A 17,716-nucleotide genomic window follows, 5' to 3' on the forward strand; every position below is an offset into this window, starting at 1 on the left:
TCTAGTTATGATACAGCACAAAAGGAGGCCATTCTGCCCATCATGCCTGTGCCAGCTCATTGAAAGAGCTATCCAATTAGTCCCACTCCCCTGCTCTTTCCCCTTAATCTGTCTATGTGTTTCTCTCAAATTTTTCCCCTTCAAATATTTATCCAATTCCCTTTTAAAAGTTACTATTGAATTTGCTTCCACCAACCTTTCAGGCGGTGCATTCAATTATAACTTGCTGAGTAAATATTTTTCCCTCATGTCGCCCCTGGTTCTATTGTATATAAGTTAGTGTTCTCTTAAGGAAAAAGGTGCATTTGGCAAAGATGGTTGGCGTAAGGGAAGGCGCACTGAGCGTATTGGAGAGTTAAATGCAGAGAGAAAAGAAGTCAATGATAGAGACAAAGTAAAAAAAGAGAGAAAGGGGAGAGTAACAGAGACTCAAGAAGAAAATTAACAAAGAAACAGAGAGGAAAGGAGAAACACAAGGACAGATTAAAAGAGAGCGAGAGACACAGGAAGAGACCAGCAGAGGAAAATGGAAAGGGGTTGAGTAACAGTGAAAAAGTAAGAAACATAGAGAAAATAACCAAGTAAATGAGAGAGAGAGAGGAGAGTACCACAGTCATGGGGAAATGACCGTGCATATCTTCCAAGAGCTCCCTCAAATGTCTTGATGTACCTATGCCCCACAGGCACCTCCAAGACAGACACATGAGCTTCATCAGGAAGCATGAAATGCTCCTTCAACAGCATCATCAGAGCCGGTTCAACTTGTAGCCCAAAAGCTTGCCCTTGGGTGCTGCCAGACCTCGTGCCCATCCTGATGGATAAACAAAGCTCTCAAGAGACAACTGCAAGACTTTGATGAGAAACAAAGTGACAGCATAACCCAAAACAGGTAAAATATTTAGAACATTTTGTTTTATCCCTCAAATTAACCTTGACCAGTGTCACAGGAGATACATGGACACATATCTCTTTACTTTATTCCTTTGTCTCCAGCAGCTCTCTTCATTTACTATGCAACAACAGCACCTTCTTAACTACTTTTTCTTCATCTGCTTTTACTTAATTTCAATGCTCACATTATCTATTTACACAGATCTCCTTAGTTCTCTGGTCTCTTCACACCTGTACACACTTTTTTTCTTTGCCCTTGTTTTCTTTCTAGAGTTCTATGTCTCTTGTCTAACTCTGCTCAGTGCCCCTCTTTATACTCCGGCCGACACATTTATGAGCTGGCAGCCAAGAAACCTTGGTTTAAAACTGTCGTCTCTATGGCTTACCTCTGGTTTCATTAGTTACACCTGTCACCCGTCTGGGTTGACATCTTAATTGCCAACTGCAGGACTAAATCTCTGCCATGTGCTGCTCCAAGTGGTGGCTGCATTATATTGTGGGACCCACAATCTTAAAGGTAATTGCCCTTTTATATGGGGAAGGGAAAATTCTAGCAATAATTTCTTTTTAAATGACAAAGCTCTTGAAAATCCATTTATTTCAGGCAGCATCGTAGACCACATCCTGTGCACAGCAGTTATAATTTTCACGACTGTAATTCTCACTTATATTGTAAGAAGTCACACGACACCAGGTTATAGTCCAACAGCTTTATTTGAAGTCACAAGCTTTCGGAGCGCTGCTCCTTCTTCAGGTGAAGTGGAGAAATGCATAAAGACACAGCTCTGGGGCATCCTTTCCTGCAACGTATGAGGTAGACAACGTTGGCTGAGTCACATGAGTATGTACCATGTACCTGGTGGGTGGTGTCCTCACGTGTGACGATGGTATCTCTGTTGATGATCTGGCATGTCTTGCAGAGGTTGCTGTGGCAGGGTTGTGTGGTGTCGTGGTCGCTGTTCTCCTGAAAGCTGGGTAATTTGCTGCGAACGATGGTCTGTTTGAGGTTAGGCGGCTGTTTGAAAGCGAGTAGTGGAGGCGTGGGAATGGCCTTAGCGAGGTGTCCGTCGTCATCGATGACATGTTGAAGGCTGCGAAGAACATGGCGTAGTTTCTCCGCTCCGGGGAAGTACTGGACGACAAAGGGTACTCTGTTGGTTGTGTCCCGTGTTTGTCTTCTGAGGAGGTCTATGCGATTTTTCGCTGTGGCCCATCGGAACTGTCGATTGACGAGTCGAGCGTCATATCCCGTTCTTACAAGGGCGTCTTTCAGTGTCTGTAGGTGTCCATCGCGTTCCTCCTCGTCTGAGCAGATCCTGTGTATTCGCAGGGCTTGTCCATAGGGGATGGCTTCTTTAACGTGGTTAGGGTGGAAGTGGGTGGTGTCCTCACACGTGAGGACACCACCCACCAGGTACATGGTACATACTCATGTGACTCAGCCAACATTATCTACCTCATACGTTGCAGGAAAGGATGCCCCGGAGCATGGTACATCGGCGAGACCATGCAGACACTGCGACAACGGATGAACGGACACCGCGCAACAATCACCAGGCAGGAGTGTTCCCTCCCAGTTGGGGAACACTTCAGCAGTCAAGGACATTCAGCCTCCGATCTTCGGGTAAGCATTCTCCAAGGTGGCCTTCGAGACACACGACAACGCAAAATCGTCGAGCAGAAACTGATAGCCAAGTTCCGCACCCATGAGGACGGCCTTAACCGAGATCTTGGGTTCATGTCACGCTACATGTAACCCCACCTGATGCAGGGTCATCCAGACTCGAGTCGACATTGGCTTGTTCTCTCTACACAGATGCGGCCGGACCTGCTGTGATTTCCAGCCAAAAAAAAAAATGTTTTTTGTCTGTTTTTTTGTTTTTCATACAGACCCCAGCATCTGCAATATTTGACCCCTTGTGACCCCACCTCATTGTTCTTTGATGTAATGTTTCCCTGACTGACCTGTTTGGACACCATTCACACCTTTGACTGCTGTGATTATCTCTCTGCCGAGGTGTGATAAATGGCAGTTGGAAAGGTTACCTGTAAACATCTGACATGATTCTCTGACTATATAAGCTGTGTCTTTATGCATTTCTCCACTTCACCTGAAGAAGGAGCAGCGCTCCGAAAGCTTGTGATTTCAAATAAAGCTGTTGGACTATAACCTGGTGTCGTGTGACTTCTTACATTTGTCCACCCCAGTCCAACTCCGGCATCTCCACACCATCACTTAAATTGCACGCATTGTGGATAATTGCACAGATTTAAATATCTTAAATACCACCTAGAATGAATATTGGCTACCTTACACATAGAAAATATATTTTGAAAGGAATCATTAACTTCATTTCTCTCTCTCTCTCTCTCTCAACTTGTCCCCTAAAGGAATAAGTTATGCTCAAATTTTATTGGCAAAATAGATTATAAGACTTGTTTCACCTTGTGTAACTTTGTTTAAGAAATTTAATTTAATTCAATTCTCATTCTTTAAGTTTTCAAATGTTCTCAGCTTTTTTTTGTTTTTGTTCTTGGACTGTAACTTCTTCCAAGAGATCTGCATTTGTTCACAGCAGTGTTCCTTTTGGTAGTTATGAAAGTATTGGTGTGTTTTTGCTGAAAATGGCTGTGTCTTACCTGGGTTATCTCATTCATAACCGCTTTCTGATGGGAGTTTTACATTTATGACCATCCTCAGTTTTCTGATTTGAAGGCAATTTTGTATCCAGTGCTATACATTATCTCCTGTTCCTTCATTTCTTGCCTTACCCATCAGTCACAGATGTGAAACCTTGTCAAAAGCTATAACACTAATGATGTTTCCCCAGTCTTTTCTGTCAGTAATTTCATTGTAAGACACCAACAGGTCAGATACTAAAATAGGGAATATATGTAAGGAATGGGACAGAATCTTAGTTTAGAACATACATGTCAACACAGTACTGGGTGTCACTTGCCAACATTTCCTTACTTAAAAATAGTGTATTTGTGCATTCATCATTGGATTTGTTATACTGGAGAAAGTAGGTGAAAGGCTTAAACTCAAAGGTTTAAAAATTAATTTGACTGAGTGGGCAAGAGCATGTCAAATGGAATACAATGTGGGGAAGTGTGAAGTTATCCACTTTAGTAGGAAAAACAAAAAAGCAGAATATTTTTGAATGGTGAGAGACTGGGAAATGTTTACACTCAGAGGGACCTGGGTGTCCTTATACATGAATCACAGAAAGTTAACATACAGGTACAGCAAGCAATTAGGAAAGCAAATGGTATGTTAGCTTTTGTTACAAAGGGATTACAGTATAACAGTAAAGAATTCTTACTACAATTATACAGGGCATTGGTGAGGCCACACCTGGAGCACTGTGTACAGTTCTGGTCTCCTTACCAAAGGAAAGACATACTTGCCTTAGAGGGAGTGCAACAAAGGTTCACCAGGCTGATTCCTGGGATGATGGGATTGTCCTATGAGGAGAGATTGAGTAGACTAGGCCTATATTCCCTAGAGTTTAGAAGAATGAGAGGTGATCTCATTGAAACATATAACATTTTTAAGGGGCTTGACGGGGTTGATGCTGAGAAAATGTTTCGCCTTACTGGGTAATCTAGAACACTGGGTCACAGTCTCAGAATAAGGGGTCGGTCATTTAGGACTGAGATGAGGAGAAATTTCTTCGCTCAGAGAGTGGTGAATCTTTGGAATTCTCTGCCCCAGAGGGCTGTGGAGGCTCATCGCTGAGTGTATTCAAGACAGAGATCGATAATTTTTTGGGAACTAAGGGAATTAAGGGATATGGGGATAGTGCGGGAAGGTGGAGTTGAGGTAGACGATCAGCCATGATCTTATTGAAAGGCGGAGTAGGCTCGAAGGGCTGAATGGCCTACTCCTGCTCCTATTTCTATGTTCTTTTGTTCTTATGTGCTGAATTCTGCTTTCCCTCACTCAGAGTGATGTGAGTGGGTGGTGTAAAGAAAGAAAAGACTTGCATTTATACAGCACCTTCCACAATCTCAGGATGTCCCAAAGTGCTTTGCAGTCAGAGAAGTTCTTTTGAAATGCAGTCAATGTTGTAATGTCGAAAACATGATAGACAACTTACATGAGCAAGGTCCCACAAACAATAATGAGATAATGACCAGATAATTTTTTTTTAGTAATGTTAGTTGAGGGATAAATGTTGGCCAAGACACCGGGAAAACTCCCCTGCCCTTCTTCGAATAGTGCCATGGGACCTTTACATCCAGGAGGGCAGCTGGGGTGTCGTCTTTTGGATGAGACGTTAAACAGTGACTGTGCAGCACTCCCTCAGAAAGGCACTGAAATGCCATCCTAGATTATGGCATTTGAACCCACCACCTTTGGACTTAGAGGTGAGAGTGCCACCACTAAGCCAAGGCTGATACCTAATCACATTGGCAGGGAATACCTACAAACAGTAACATTGCATGAAATCAGTAGATAACATCGGTATGTGTATATTATTAAATGTCTTTGTTTCTAGTCTGGGGCCAGTACCTACCTAGAGTTAAGAATGATTGCAGCCTTCCAAAGGTGAGTTAGGAATGTTAGTCTAAAAATAGTCCTTATCAGACAGTAAATGGTATTATACTTTCAATGTCCCCAGTATTGAATAGCTCCTGTGCTAGTCTGGTTGGACCACAAATAGTAAGACTGCAACTAACAGTAATTAATTTGGGACAGAAGATATGGGAATGTGAATCTGCTACCTCCTACTTTGTACCAAGTTACATTAGCTGTTTGCTCCATATTTTTTAGACAGTCCTCAGTGAACACGTGCATTCTTGGGATTGGGAAGGAAGAATAATGGCAGCAGAGATGTCAAAGAATGTCTCTGAAGAAATTAAACTAAATAGGAATGGGCTCTGAATGACATTTTCAAATAGAATCAACCTTTAATTGGGTCCAGGGGTTGGAGTAAAGAAGTCTTACTACAATCGTACAGGGCCTTGGTGAGACCACACCTGGAGTACTGTTCACAGTTTTGGTCTCCTTATCTAAGGAAGGATATACTTGCCTTGGAGGCAGTGCAACAAAGGTTCACTAGATTGATTCCTGGGATGAGAGGGCTGTCCTATGATGAGAGATTGTGTAGAATGGGCCTATACTCTCTGGAATTTAGAAGAATGAGAGATGATCTCATCGAAACATACAAGATCCTGAAGAGGATTGACAGGGTAGCTGCTGAGAGGTTGTTTCCCCTGGCTGGAGTGTCTAGAGCTAGTGGAGCATAGTCTCAGGATAAGGTGTAGGCCATTTAAGACTGAGATGAGGAGGAATTTCTTCACTCAGAGGGTTGTGAATCTTTGGAATTCTCTGCTCCAGAGGGCTGTGGATGCTGAGTCTTTGAGTATATTCAAGGCTGAGATAGATAGATTTTTGGACTCATGGGGAATCAAGGGATATGGAGATCGGGTGGAAAAGTGGAGTTGAGGTCGATGATCAGCCATGATCTTATTGAATGGTGGAGCAGGCTCGAGGGGTCGTATGGTCTACTCCTGCTCCTATTTCTTGTGTTCTTAGGTCAGGGAAAGAAAACACATTGAATTTGGGTCCAGTTTGAATGATATAGAAAAATTGCACAAGTGTTATGGAACAAATGCCTATTTCTGTTTTACAATGACATTTTATTAGTGAAGTCTGGGCCTTTATGTTACAGCAAATTGTGGTATGAGTAGCTACAAGAGAATGACTAACAAGTGAGACATTTATTTTCAGAAGGGGCAGGAACTAAAACTAAATCTCAATATTTGTTAATGTATTTATCTGTTTTCTTCCAGTTCCTATGGTGGTCTAATGGCTGTGTCCCCATTGAGAGAGCTTACAATGGGGTACTCCGACCAAACCACAGGAACTGTCTCCTGAAAAATTAAGGTCATCCCTTAACTATATAAATTCTCATCACATACCAATTTATAATAACATTACTCACACAATAAACACCCTCCACTTCCTCATAGAGTCTCAAAACCTGTTAGCTATTTAACATAGTAATTGTTTGTGATGGAGCACCTGCTGATTTGTGTCAAATACTGCTTCACTTCTATAATAAAAATATATTTAATAAAAACATACAATGAAAGATGTGACTTTTTTGTCAATTCCATTGAATACACTCAGAGAAGTAGTGCTGTGATCTGTGTTGGGAATAACTCTGTCTCTTTAAAAAAGTGGGTACTCACACTGGGGGGTTAATTTTGACTTTGTGCGATAGTGTAAAAAGAGGTGATAGTGAATTGGCAGCCCATTTTACATCTATGAAATAAAAATCGGGAGATGTAAAACGGGCTGCCATATCACCCATTTTACACTATCACACAAAGTCAAAATTACCCCCCACTGAAGTTTTAATTTGAAAGAAATCAAAATATTGAGGACAAATCTCAATTTACACAAGCACTTTCACTGTATGAATAGAATACACTAATATTACCTGTTTCAGTGCAGTTGATTACAAAATAGAGTTTGCCCTATAATTCATATAAGTGCTCGTTACAGGGACAAAGCACTGAGCTATTGTCTTTTTTTCTGATAATTGCAGTATGTGACACCATGACTACTTTGACTCACGTGTAACTTTACATTGCTTTGTACATAGAGCTGTACCCAGTACAGTTGCACAACTTCATCACTGTTTCATTGTAAGTGTTAATGTGATTATACCAATGGTTTATGATTTGTAATTTATTTATTCAGACATTTATATTCCCAAGCCTTCAGGTAGACCATTAACTAAATTAAAATGAATGTTTCCTGTTCTGATATGAGCTATGTGTCTTAATGAATATTCACTAACATTTCCATGGTGTATATACACTCAAACAATACTGTACCATTACTAATTAATTTCATAAACTAAGCTAACAAATATTAATTGAGCAATGACCCACTTGTGTTAGTCAATTGATAGAAATCTGCTATTTCTTTAAAACATTTTCTAGTTGTTTCAATAATGGTGCTTTTGAGATTTTTTTAAAATAGTGAATGAATCTATATAAGAGGATAGCAAAGATATTTTGGGAAGAATGTGGGGCACCATAGAAATTGACCCCAGAAGGTTATTGAACGGGGCAAAATTACAGCAGAGAGTCAGACCATTCAGTCTGCGTCAATGATTTTCTCTACATGAGACGCCTAGTCTAATCCCATTCCCCTGCTTGCCCCCACACCCGTTAATATTCCTCTTTTTCAAGCAACTATCTAATTCCCTATTAAAGGAATTTATGGATTCTGCTTCAACAATGTTCTGTGGCAGAGAATTCTCCATTCTAATCATCCTTTGTGTAAAGACTTTTTCTAATCTCTCTCTCATTTCTTTTTGTGATTATCTTAAATTTGTGCCCTTTTGTTACTGTCTCACTGACCAATGGAAACAATCTATCACTAATTACCCTTTCATAACCCTTCATAATCTCGAAGGCCTTTATCAGGTCACCTCTTAACCTACTCAGCGCCAGTGAAAAATAGTATCTCTCGATAATATTAACCTTGCGTCCCTGGAAACATCCTTGTGAATCTACATTGCATCTTTTCAATGCTTTTAAATCCTTCCTGTAATATGGTTCCTCAAACTGTACACAATACTACAACTGTGGCCTAACTAAAGTCTTGTAGATTTCAACATTACCTCTTTGCTTGCGTGTTTTACTCCAGAGGGAGGGCTGCACTGTCAGAGATGCCCTCTTCCAGATGAGATGTTAAACTGAGGCCCCATCTGGCCTCTCAGGTGGACGTAAAAGATTCCATGGCACTATTCGAATAAGAGCAGGGAGTTCTGCCCGGTGTCCTGGCCAATATTTATCGCTCAACCAACATCACAAAAAAACAGATTATTTGGTCATTTTCACATTACTGTTTATGAGACTGTACACAAATTGGCTGCTGCGTTTCTTACATTACAACACTTCAACAGTACTTCACTGTTTAGAGGTTGTGAAAGTCGCTATATTAATGAAAGTCTATCTTTTTTTTCTTACAAAACCAATTTTTGAGTAGCTGAGGAAGGAAATGGTAGTGGGTTCTGGAAGGAGATAGGACAGGGGGAGGGGGGTGGTTGTTGGAGCACATTGCACTATACTCTGATTTGTTTGCAGTTGTAAAGTTCATGTGTATGTTTTTTTAAATAAAGACATCAGCCCTGATAGTTATGAGGAGGCGGGGATAGAGCGGGAGGCGGGAGGGTGGGGGTTGTAGCTGACATAAAACCCGGAAATGCAGGTAGCCCGGACGTCCTGCTGTCATTTAAATGTTTTTCTCCATTTCCCAGCCGGTAGCCAGCCAGATTGAGGGGCTGACTGCGGGAATGCCTGCGGTACCAGGCCGCAGACGTGGAGCAGAGAGGAGGGAGGGAGAGATCATGGAGGCCAGGGGGAGATCAGAAAGGTCGGGGGGAGAGATCGGAGGCATTGGGGAGATCGGAGGTCATGAGGCAATCAGAAAGGTCATGCGGGAGATCAGAGGTCGGGGAGGGGAAGATTGGAGGTTGGGGGAGATCAAAGGCTGGGGGTGGTGTGAGATAGTGTGTTGGGTGGGGGGGGAGATCAGGAGACCGATCGCGGGGAGGGAATCAGGTTAGCTTTGGGGGCTGGGGGGATGCACTCCTGCTCCTCCTGGCCTACAAATAGTGCTGGAAAAGCACGTAACTGCTGGATTCCGCCATTCTCACTTCCCTCCAACTACTGGGTTTTCCTAGTCCTGGGAAACCCGGCCCGTAACACATAAATTTAAAACTGTGGTAAAATTTGGGGCATGCAGCCTCATGATCATAGTTACGTTACCTCCTCCGGAGAGCAGCTTAGTCGCCTGCCCTCCAACCCGTCTCTGTTAAAACCGGAAGTGAGCGTGTTGGAGGCGGGTTGGGGTACTGACTTTTGAAACTTTAAACCCCCCCGCCCCAGCACCACCACCATCCTGGGAGGTTAAAATTGCCCCAATGGGATAAATAAATCATACAGAGACTGCAAGTTGCAGAGGTTGGAACTTTTACTTTTACTCTGCCTTTCTTCCATACCTGTGCAACTAGTTTGAACCTATTCCTTCTAGTTATGTATTTAAGAAAAATATGTGGATAACTCACAAAACAGCTAGAGAAAGTAAGGATCCCAGTGTAATCTAAAATGAACAGTAGCGTTAAATAGCTTGTGTTGTAAGGGTATGCAATTGACCTCTACATTGTTAGAAGAAGAAAAATAAGCCAGGATTCAGAATCCTAATTGCTGTTCAATGGCCTCTGCTGGTGAGTGCATGTGTGTGGAACGGGTAATTGAAGTCAAGGTACAGATCAGCCATGATTTAATTGAATGGCAGAAGAGGCTTGAAGGGCTGAATGTATGATCAGGCTCAACTGTGGTGCACTTAAAGTGATCAAATCGCCTATCAACACTCACTGTCCAGGTTCATAAAAGATGACCACCAGAGTGAGGTACTGGAAGGGCACTTTGATCTGTGGAATCATACCCCAGCATGTGTCGACCCTTCAAGAGCAAGCTAATAAAATCAGAGAGCAAAAAATAAGAAATACTAATTGTCCACTCAACAGTAATGGAATGAGTGTTTCAGCTATTTGAAAGAAATTTGGGAAATCATAACTAGGATTACCAACTGTCACACTGAAAGAAATGTCACGGGAGATTACTAGTTGTCACCTGAGGCATTGGCAGCCCAAATGTCCTGGCGCTACATCCGGCCCATAGATAAAGCAATCTAGGCGTTAAAAGTCTTACTTGGCCCTGACTCCACCAGATGCATCGAGGAGGCTCAGGCATGTAGAGCGATCCTGTTCCAACTTACCCAAGTTCGGACGGAATTTCTCATCGCTGCGAGGCCCCGAAACCTCTCTCAGGAACCTACGCCTCACAACTTGATCCGTCTCTCGGAAGTTCTCTTCATGCCATTCCAGTCTGCATGGAGGGATTTCTGTGTGGGCTGCTACTGCACAATCTCTAGATGGTGGAAAGGCTTTGGGCAGTCAAGAGGTGAGACACTTGCCATAGAATACCCAGCCTCTGACCTGCTCTTGTAGCCACAGTATTTATGTGGCTGGTCCAGTTAAGTTTCTGGTCAATGGTGAAACCCAGGATGTTGATGGTGGGGGATTCACCAATGGTAATGCCGAATGTCATGGGGCAGTGGTTAGATTCTCTTGCTGGAGATAGTCATTGCCTGGCACTTGTGTGGTGCAAATGTTACTTGCCACTTTTCAGCCCAAGCCCAAATATCGTCCAGGTCTTGCTGCATGTGGGCCTGGACTGCATTATCTGAGGAGTTGTGAATGAAACTGAACACTGTGCAATCATCAGCAAACATCCTCACTTCTGACCTTATGATGGCGGGAAGGTTATTGATGAAGCTGCTGAAGATGGTTGGGCCTAGGACACTGCTCTGAGGAACTCCTGCAGTGATGTCCTGGGGCTGAGATGATTGGCCTCCAATAACCACAACCATCTTCCTTTGTGCTTGGTAGGACTCCAGCCAGTGGAGGGTTTCCCCCCCTGATTCCCATTGACTTCAGTTTTACTGGAGCTTCTTGATGCCACACTCGATCAAATGCTGCCTTCATGTCAAGGGCAGTCACTCTCACTTCACGTCGGGAATTCAGCCCTTTTGTCCATGTTTGGATCAAGGCTTTAATGAGGTCGGGAACCAAGTGGTCCTGGTGGAACCCAAACTGAGCATCAATGAGCAGGTTATTGGTGATTTTGTGCTGCTTGATAGCACTGTCAATAACACCTTCCATCAGTTTGCTGACGATTGAGAGTAGACTGATGGGTGGTAATTGGCTGGATTGGATTTGTCCTGTTTTTTGTGGACAGGACATACCTGGGCAGTTTTCCACATTATCGGGTAGATGCCAGTGTTGTAGCTGTACTGGAACAGCTTGGCTAGAGGCACGGCTAGTTCTGGAGTGCAAGTCTTCAGCATGACAACCGGGATGTTGTTGGGGCCCATAGCCTTTGCTGTATCTAGTGCGCTCAGCTGTTTCTTGATATCATGTGGAATGAATCGATTTGGATGAAGACTGGCTTATGTGAGGGTGGTGACATCAGTAGGAGGCCAAGATGAATCATTCACTTGGCACTTCTGGCTGAAGATAGTTGCAAATGCTTCAGCCTTGTCTTTTGCATTCGTGTGCTGGGCTCGGCCATCATTGAGGATGGGAATGTTCATGGTGCCTCCTTCTCGTGTTAGTTGTTTAATTGTCCACCACCATTCATGACTGGATGTGGAGGACTGCAGAGCTTTGATCTGATCCATTGTTTTTGGGATTGCTTAGCTCTTTCTATAGCATGCTGCTTCCGCTGTTTAGCATGTATGCATTCCTGTGTTGCAGCTTTCCCAGGTTGGCCCCACATTTTTAGGCATGCCTGGTGCTGCTCCTCGCATGCTCTTCTGCACTCCTTATTTAACTAGGGTTGGTCCCCTGGCTTGATGGTAATGGTAGAGTGAGGGATATGCTGGGCCATGAGGTTACAGATTGTGGTGGAATACAATTCTGCTGCTGCTGATAGCCCACAGTGCCTCATGGATGCTTAGTTTTGAGCTGCTAGCTCTGTTCTGAATCTATCCCATTTAGTATGGTGGTAGTGCCACACAACACGATGGATCGTGCCCTCAGTGTAAAGACAGGACTTCGTCTCCACAAGGACTGTGAGGTGGTCACTGCTACCAATACTATAATGGACAGCTACAACTGCGACAGGTTCATTGGTGTGGATGAGGTCAAGTAGGCTTTTCCCTTGTATTGGTTCTCTCACCACCTGCCGTAGACCCAGTCTGGCAGTTATGTCCTTCAGGACTCGGCCAGCTCGGTCAGTAGTGGTGCTACCGAGCCACTCTTGGTGATGGGCATTGATGTCCCCCACCCAGAGTACATTCTGTGCTCTTGCTACTCTCAATGCTTCTTTCAAGTGGTGTTCAACATGGAGGAGTACTGATTCATCAGTTGAGGGAGGGCAGTAGGTGGAGCAGGTTGGACACGGCTCATGGTGGTGGTCGCTCTGGCTGCCTGCCTCTCTTCCATAGTCTTGTCCGCGGCCGGGCGGCCCTGGAGAAGGAGCATGCGGTGTCCAACAGCGCAGTTGAGGTCTTCCGTGACTGTTGGGCACCGCAGGGACTGCAGTGTATATTGGACACTGGTAATAATATTATTATTTAAATTTAGAAGTTTCCTTTGTCTTCTTATCATTTAGTTCTTTATTAGTTGTGCCCCTTTAAAAGGGGGGCACTTTTATTTGGTGTTTGGTTTTTGGTTTACGGCACTGATGGTAACCTTATTGGTTATTTTAGAAAAGGCACACAGGAGATTGTGAACTGGCTGGAGATTATGATTTGTGTCTTCAATTCATTGTGGGGTAATCCCTAAGCATTCTTTTGCTTTCCTTAAAAGAGCAATAGAAAGACAGAGAACACCATGGAGGCAAAGACATCTCACCACGCATGGAAACTCTCTAATAAAACAATTGTCATTTATGTTGCATCAGATACATGACTCATGAATGAAAATCTCGGGCCTTAGATCTGTCCAGTGTTGTCAGCTCAGGTTCCAACCACAGCCTCAATTGCAGATAATTTAACACGAATTAGGTTTGGTGACAAAGTCCATAGCAGTGACGAGTATGGGAAATAAGGTTCAGAGGCCTAGAAATTCGGTTGTTTGCGCCATCGATTAGCGCCTAAAGAGCCCGAGAATTGGGACATTACCCAATGTTCGGGCGGGCGCAATGAAGATAGCGACACCTCCCATATTGAGTATCCATTTAGCGCCTGCGCTAACTCTTAGCGCGCGCCCGCGTGCGCAGGCAGATCATGACGTCATTTCAGTGTGCAACGCCTTTTTGGCACCCCTGACCGGATATTCGGTGGCACCCGGAACCTTTCCGCCTGGTGCTATTAGTGACAGTTGGATAGGACATTCCCAGGCCCTTCTCGGAGTCGGGGGGCGCTATTTAAAGGGGACAGCTCTAGTATAAAAGCTGCAGCCACTTGGCCTGTTCATTCTGATCGTTGCTGGAGAGAGTTGGTGAACTACTGTTGCACACTATTTTTCAGATTTAGCCTTCGAAGACTTGGGACCTGCAGCCCTGTCCGGAGCAGTTGGAGCGCTAGACATTACTGCGTGTTGCCCGTCTGGCATAGCAATGGGAGCTGCTTTGGAGGGGAACGTCCTCATGGCCGGACACTTGGAAGGGGCACAGAGATGGCGGGAGAGAGGGCCGGGATTGGCCAGAAGGAGGAGGGGCAATGGAGGTCGCCCAATCCGATGATACGCTGCGAGGGTTTTCAGGCAGCAGGTGTCATACCTTACCATGTCGGAGGAGCAGTGTCTGCGAAGGCTCAGATTCGGTAAGGAGGTTGTGACTGAGCTGTGCCACCTGCTTGCTGAGGATCTGCAGCCGCGTCTACGGTGCAGGACCTCTCTGTCGGTTGCCGTCAAAGTGACTGTTGCCCTGAACTGTTACGCCAGCGGATCCTTTCAGTCAGCCACTGAGGACATCGCGAATATATCACAATTTGCAGTGCATTGTTGCATCCGGCAAGTGACAGCTGCCCTCTATAGAAGGAGGCGTCAATTAATCACCTTCCCTGTGACCCTGGAGAAGCAGGCAGAGTGCGCGCAGGGCTTTGCTGCTATTGTGGACTTCCCCATGGTGCAGGGGGCCATTGATTGCACACACATGGCTTTGCGGGCGCCATTACAGAATCCTGAGGAGTTCCGCAACCGCAATGGGTTCCACTCCCTCAATGTCCAGCTGGTCTGTAACCACCGCCAGATGATCATGGCAGTCAACGCACAATTCCCTGGGAGCAGCCACGATGCGTTCATCCTGCGGCAGACCTCAGTTTCTGACCTTTTTGAAGGCCCGGCTCACCCACGAGGCTGGCTTCTGGGCGACAAGGGCTATCCTCTCTGCCCATGGTTCATGACCCCACTCCGTTTGCCCGCCACCCCGGCAGAAGAGCTTTACAACAGCAGCCATCAGGCGACCAGGAACATTGTGGAGCACACTATTGGTGTGCTCAAACAGCGTTTCCGCTGTCTAGACCATTCGGGGGGAGCCCTGCAGTACTCGCCGGAGCAAGTGGGTTGCATCGTCGTCGTCTGCTGCATGCTCCACAACTTTGCCATTCGACGAACCCAGCCAATGCCAGCCGACCCTCAAGGTCCAGCAGAGCAGGCGGACGAGGAGGAGGAGGAGGAGGAGGAGGAAGATGGGAGGGCTTCTGAAACTGGAAGGGCCGTCCGTCAGAGGCTCATAAGGACTTGGTTCTAGGCCCCTCTGACGGAATGATGGGTGTCATTCGTCCTGCGCACTTCGGATCGAACAAAGCCTATGAAGGCCACCATGAGTGTAAATAGTTACGAGTACCATTGTAAATAAAAACATTTCTTTATTGTCAAAAAAGTGCTTCCTTCCAGCATAACGTCATGTCAACAGAAACCATAACTAACAAAATATCAGTTAACTCTCTGGCAAAGCCGCAAAACTAAACAAACCATCACAAACAATCACAACAGGTGAGGGCGTCCTTGAATTTGGAGAAAGAAACGTCTCAGCACCTCCCTCTACTGCTGGCCCCTTGATGGAGACCGACTTCTCTTTCGCGGTCGGCCCCTTCCCTCCCTGCTGCTCCTACGTAATTGAACCCCAGTGGCGGCGTCAAGGCTGGGGGATGCCTGCTGACTGTCTGGAAGCGCAGAAGCCCCTGAGGGACGGCCTGGACGACCTCTGAGCTTGGAGGGTGTGGAGGCTGGCTGCTTGATCTGGGCATGGCTGGAAGCAGTGTGCACTGCAGGTGGTGGCAGCTGCACTGCAGACGTTCCAGCGGTGGCATGAGCAATGGTCACCTGCCGAGAGAGGACACCTGCACCATGGTCGGACGACAAACTGGCTCTCTGAGGGGACCGGTTCGGCTCATCCGCCACAATCGACTGCTCCACTGATTCCTGGCCTCATGTGGTACTGGAAGGGCCCGGGGTGATCCTAACTGATGCAGATAGGGTGGCAGCAGTGAGAGTTCGCGTTGCCTCAATCTGGGTGTGGACGAGGCCAGCAAGTGACTGCGTGGCAGCAGTGAGGACCTGTGTGGCAGGTGCCAGTGCTTCGGAGAAGCCCTGGGCAGTTCTTTCCATTGCTTCGGACAAGGCCGGAGCAGTCCGTTCCACTGCCTCGGACCAGCCCTGGACAGACCTTTCCAGGGATTGTCCGAAGCTCTGAACAGTCCTTTCCATAGCGGCCTCGAAGCCCTGGACAGTCCTCTCCATTGCTGCCCCGAAGCCCTGGACAATCCTCTCCATTGCTGCCCCGAAGTCCAGCACACTCTTTGCCAGTGTTTCTATCGACTGAGGCATCCTCCCCACTGCAGCCATAAGCTCAGTGTGCCTGAGCCAGGCCTGGGTACTCATTTCAGCCAGGCTCCGCACCTCCTCTGCAATCTGTGCAGCAGTCATCGTTCCCTGCCTTGCCCTCCGGGGAGCCGGTGGCCGAAATTGCGTACCCCCCTCGCGTTGCTGCAGGCCACTTGTTCCGGCAACTGGCTCCTCATCAGAGCCCACCACCCTCCTCTCCAGGGAACTACTATCCCCAGTCTGCAGATGTGTAGGCTCCCCTGAGGCTGGAACGGATGGTCCGGCTTCCTCCTGATCCTCGCCTCCGGAGGCACTGGCAGTGGCAGCTTCAGGGCCCGGATCCCGAGCTGGTGATGCAGCATCTGAAAGCAGGGAGGTGGAAGATTGGCTTTAGCAAAAGGACAGGTTGGCAGCAAGGCATGCCAGATTGCGGCAAGGCTATGACATGGCTCCACAGTGAGAAAGCATGCTGGCGGGGGGACCAAGTGGAAGGAGACAGCTGTAAAAGGTGAGAACCTTACCATCGCTGTCGACAATGGGGTCGGCAGCTGCAGTGGTAACAGGACCACTCAGACGTCCTCCAAGAATCTGGTGCACTCGCTCCTCGAGATCCGTGAGAGTGACCACTTGTGGAGGTCCTCCACCGGTTCGAAGCTGGTCTTTGCGAAGAGCCCTTACATGATGCCCTGAGTCAAATGTGCATGTGTGTGCCCAGAAAGGGCCATGGGTGCTTGCTGACACATAGCCATTGGGGCATCGCGCACCCTGTAGCCATAAAGTCAGGTGCAAATGGAGGGATTCAGAAGTTTGAATAAACACCACTCACCCTCACGACCCGAGTGAGGTTGTTGAATTTCTTCCTGCACTGTACAGGGCTCCTGGTCACCATGCTGCTGGAGTTGGCCCTCTGAGAAACATCCCTCCAAGCTCGGCGGTATTCCTTTTGATTCGGCCTCCTGCCATTGTCTGGGTACAGAACATCTCGACGGCGCTCCACTGCGGCCACCAATTGCTCCAGAGCCTCATTGCTGAAGCACTCTGCTCTCTGTCTCACCTTCTCCATCTGGTCCAAGTTTTTTGCGCCAGAGAAGGGCCTGCGCCGAATCTGAGGCCTACAAGGTGCTGAGTGTGGAAGCTGAGGCTGACTGACCCACCCCTTTAAGAACCGGCCAGCGCCTGGAAGTCTCGTGGTTATTGGTAATTGAGAGCACCTGCGCTGCGCCCGTTCGCGCCGATATTGGGTTACGCCGGAAGTTTTGCGCCTTAGGAGTCCCGTGCAATGTCTGAATTCGCGCCTCAATCACCTTTGGGGGCGATGCAACCCAATATCGCGCCAGGTGGCGATAAGTTGCGTCTGGCTATAAACTTTGCGCAGCGCCAGTTCTAACGCCTCAAGCGGGGCTATACCCAATTTCTAGGCCAGAGTGTTGCAGTGGATGGTGATTTTCTGAGATTGG

At 46.5% G+C, this 17,716-nt stretch overlaps 1 pseudogene; it reads right to left on the reverse strand.

Annotated features, from left to right (window-relative positions):
- Positions 1 to 746: 746 nt before the first annotated feature.
- The window catches only part of LOC147111581 (uncharacterized), an 80,458-nt pseudogene continuing 63,488 nt past the window's right edge, over positions 747 to 17,716 (reverse strand).

Source organism: Somniosus microcephalus, chromosome 10, assembly GCF_052327205.1.
Source record: "Somniosus microcephalus isolate GS21.2 chromosome 10, FLI_Smic_1.0, whole genome shotgun sequence".
NCBI classification, from domain to species: domain Eukaryota; kingdom Metazoa; phylum Chordata; class Chondrichthyes; order Squaliformes; family Somniosidae; genus Somniosus; species Somniosus microcephalus.